This window comes from Solanum lycopersicum, chromosome 1 (assembly GCF_036512215.1).
Source record: "Solanum lycopersicum chromosome 1, SLM_r2.1".
In the NCBI taxonomy this organism is placed as follows: domain Eukaryota; kingdom Viridiplantae; phylum Streptophyta; class Magnoliopsida; order Solanales; family Solanaceae; genus Solanum; species Solanum lycopersicum.
The window spans coordinates 42,235,973-42,239,891 of record NC_090800.1 but is presented as its reverse complement, the minus strand read 5'-3'; the positions used below and the strand labels follow the sequence as shown (position 1 = coordinate 42,239,891).

Here is a 3,919-nt window from a genome sequence, read left to right as displayed (position 1 = left end):
GGCCCTCTAGTGAGAAACTCGGTGACATATGCAAGAAACTCTGCACGAACATTACCCGGCCCGGGACTCGGTGAAATGATAAATGACTCTATGCACGAGCAGAATATTATGAGCAACCATATGCAATTAAAATCATTTCTTATAACTCAATAGAACAATCAACGTGAACCAGCAAGGAGTATTACCAAAGATTAATGTTTTATCAAGATTATGAACCTTTAATACGATATGGAAACATAAAATCTCAATGACTCTAAGAATGTCACGACCCAACCCGATAGGCCGTGATTAGTGTCCGTTTTGGACACCCACATACAAACCTGCTAAGTATGACCAACTGAAACTAAGACAATATGGAATTTAATCAAATCAAGCCAACCCCAACGTCATATATATATAAGAGGACCTGTCTCATAAGGAGTCATAACCATTCAACCATAACAACATACGCGAGCCGACAAGGCCGCCACTATTCAAAGCATAATGATGTACGCAGCCGACAAGGCTGCCCCTGTACAAGCGGACATCCCAAACAAACCATGTCCAGACCATTATCCAAAACATATATATACAACCCACATAATGTCCACAGACCTCTAAGAGTACATTAGTGAAACTCGACGGGACAGGGCCCCGCTATACCCATAGACGAGCAAAAGACTACACAAAAGTTATGTACCAAAACGACTGGGCTCCGGAACAGTGGAGCTCTCCCAATCAGCAGAGTAGATATCCTAGGCGGGAGGATCACCGAACTGCGCGTCTACACCTGCGGGCATGAAATGCAGCCTCCCGAGGAAAGGGGGGTCAGTACGGACAATGTACTGAGTATGTAAAGCATAAGGTAAAGATGACAGGATACCAATGTGGCAAGTCGAAACAAAATATCGCTACACATATACTTTTTAAGTGAAAATCATGCATATATTTAACATTTAAGGTGCCCAGCTTCCCTAGTGAGGGGCTCGGCAAAATAATCATCACGTCATCTCCATCGTCATCATCATCATAAACATCCTCATCACCAATCATATATATAATATACATACACGGCCCTCTAGTGAGGAACTCGGTGACATATGCAAGAAACTCCGCACGAACATTTCCCGGCCCGGGACTCGGGGAAATGATAAATGACTCTATGCACGAGCAGAATATTATGAGCAACCATATGCAATTAAAATCATTTCTTATAACTCAATAGAATAATCAACGTGAACCAGCAAGGAGTATTACCAAAGATTAATGTTTTATCAAGATTATGAACCTTTAATACGATATGGAAACGTAAAATCTCAATGACTCTAAGAAGCATTACCATAGATATTAGAGATCATCATAGCCTTAGACATAGCCGATATATAGAGGAATAATTGTGGAAGCAAGAATATACATCACCTAGACGCTTTAGAGGTAAGTATCAAATCTGTCCGTTATTCGCTTATTTTTAAAAGTCATGCCAAGCAAAGAAAGAAGGGACAGCGTTACATACCGTATAATCGAGCTGCACGTCCAATATTTACTGCTCAAGCTATTAATCTATAACAAGCAACAATCGTGCCGCAATTAGATAAACATCGTGCTTTACTTTCTTGTAAGCTAGCTAAAAATCTAACGAAAATTCGGCAGCACCTCCCCTATTTTTCTTACTTCGTCCCAATCCGACAACAATCCAAATTATCCACAGCAATAACAATAACACATATAACCCAAAGAATCATATTAAACAGCCCCCTCCCCAAAACAGTTCCATCTCGGCAACTATAGCAGCGAAGCAACGACACACCGAGCGATAACTCGTTTAATAATTCGCAACACATCTACCTTATCGTATTCATCCTTTGGAGTATATACTCATAATCACATTCAACATATTCATAATGCCAAAATAGAATTTTCCTGCAGTTTGCTTTAATCAAAACAACCCAAGCACCAACACGACACCACTAATAATCCGATTATGGTTTCCATTCATACTTAGCACATTCAATAACTAAAACAAACTTCCTAAGCTACTGGTCACACCCCCTTCTTAAAATTAATGGATAATTAACAAGGGTATTCTAAAGAATTAACACACCAAACAAGGAGATTACTAACCAAATTATTTGCAGCTGCTGGCCAAGAGTTGCAGGGTTGGTTTCTCCATTTCCATGGCTGCCTAAGACAAGTGGTGAAGAAGAAGAAGATATGCAGCAATGCATTTCACCACTTTATATAGCATGGAGTGGATTTCTCCACCTCATTTAATAGTATGAAGTGGAGGCAGCCCCCCTCTACACCTGTCCACTAAGGCCAGCCCACAATCTGATCCCTTTTTAATTTTTGCCTTGAGTGGTGGGGCCCATTGGATTAAATCAATCAAAATTAGCCACTAATTAATCCCTCACTTAAATTTAATGGCACTTACATTAGCCAACTCATACTTAATATCACATTTAGAAATAACATCCTTGCCTAATATTTCTTTACGTCTTCTAGATCACGATGCGCACTACGTATAAAAAAAATACGAGGCATAACAAAGAAGCACTACCATAGATATGAGAGATCATCATAGCCTTAGACATAGCTGATATATAGAGGAATAATTGTGGAAGCAAGAATATACGTCACCTAGACGCTCTAGAGGTAAGTATCAAACCTGTCCGTTATTCGCTTATTTTTAAAAGTCATGCCAAACAAAGAAAGAAGGGACAGCGTTACATACCGTATAATCGAGACGCACGTCCAATATTTACTGCTCAAGCTATTAATCTATAATAAGCAACAATCGTGCCGCAATTAGATAAATATCGAGCTTTACTTTCTTGTAAGCTAGCTAATAATCTAACGAAAATTCGGCAGCACTTCCCCTATTTTCCTTACTTCGTCCCAATCCGACAATAACCCAAATTATCCACAGCAATACCAATAAAACATATAACCCAACGAATCATATTAAACAGCCCCCTCCCAAAACCGTTCTGTCTCGGCAACCATAGTAGCGAAGCAACGACACACCGAGCGATAACTCTTTTTATGATTCGCAACACATCTACCTTATTGTATTCATCCTTTGGAGTATATAATCATAATCACTTTTAACATATACAAAATGCCAAAACAGAATTTTCCCGCAGTTTTCTTAAATCAAAGCAGCCCAAGCACCAACACAACACCACTATTAATCCGATTATGGTTTCCGTTCATACTTAGCACATTCAATAACTAAAAAAACAAACTTCCTAAGCTACTGGTCATGCCCCCTTCTTAAAATTAATGGATAATTAACAAAGGTATTCTAAAGAATTAACACATCAAACAAGGAGATTACTAACCAAATTATTTGCAGCTGCTGGCCAAGAGTTGCAGGGTTTGTTTCTCCATTTCCATGGCTGCCTAAGACAAGTGGTGAAGAAGAAGATGATATGTAGCAATGCATTTCACCACTTTATTTAGCATGGAGTGGATATCTCCACCTTATTTAATAGTATGAAGTGGAGGCAGCCCCCCTTTACACCTGTCCACTAAGGCAAGCTCACAATCTGATCCCTTTTTTTAATTTTTACCTTGAGAGGTGGGGCCCACTGGATTAAATTAATCCTAATCAGTCACTAATTAATCCCTCACTTAAAGTTAATGGCACTTACATTAGCCAACTCATACTTAATATCACATTTGGAATTAACATCCTTGCCTAATATTTGTTTAATCACTTGGAACTTAAAATAAAATCTCATTCCCCGGACTTACGTCTACTAGATCATGATGTGCACTACGTATAAAAAAATATGAGGCATAACATCCTCCATCCCCCTTAGGAACATTCGTCCTCGAATGTTAAGTTAGCGTCTTACAAAAACAAATTCCAGCGAGGTCTCTCTAACAGTTATACCTATCAACCTGCATTTCGTAACTTACAGATTCCTCACAGAGT

The 3,919-nt window shown here is 39.1% G+C and overlaps 1 long non-coding RNA gene across 1 annotated transcript; it reads right to left on the bottom strand.

Moving 5' to 3' along the window:
- Positions 1-359: 359 nt before the first annotated feature.
- On the bottom strand, positions 360-3,407 carry LOC138340831 (uncharacterized). Its single transcript, XR_011213675.1, has 4 exons — positions 3,321-3,407; positions 2,711-2,757; positions 1,493-1,539; positions 360-769 (listed from the first exon to the last, which is right to left on the bottom strand). It is a non-coding gene; the product is annotated as an uncharacterized lncRNA (long non-coding RNA).
- Between the last annotated feature and the right edge of the window lie 512 nt (positions 3,408-3,919).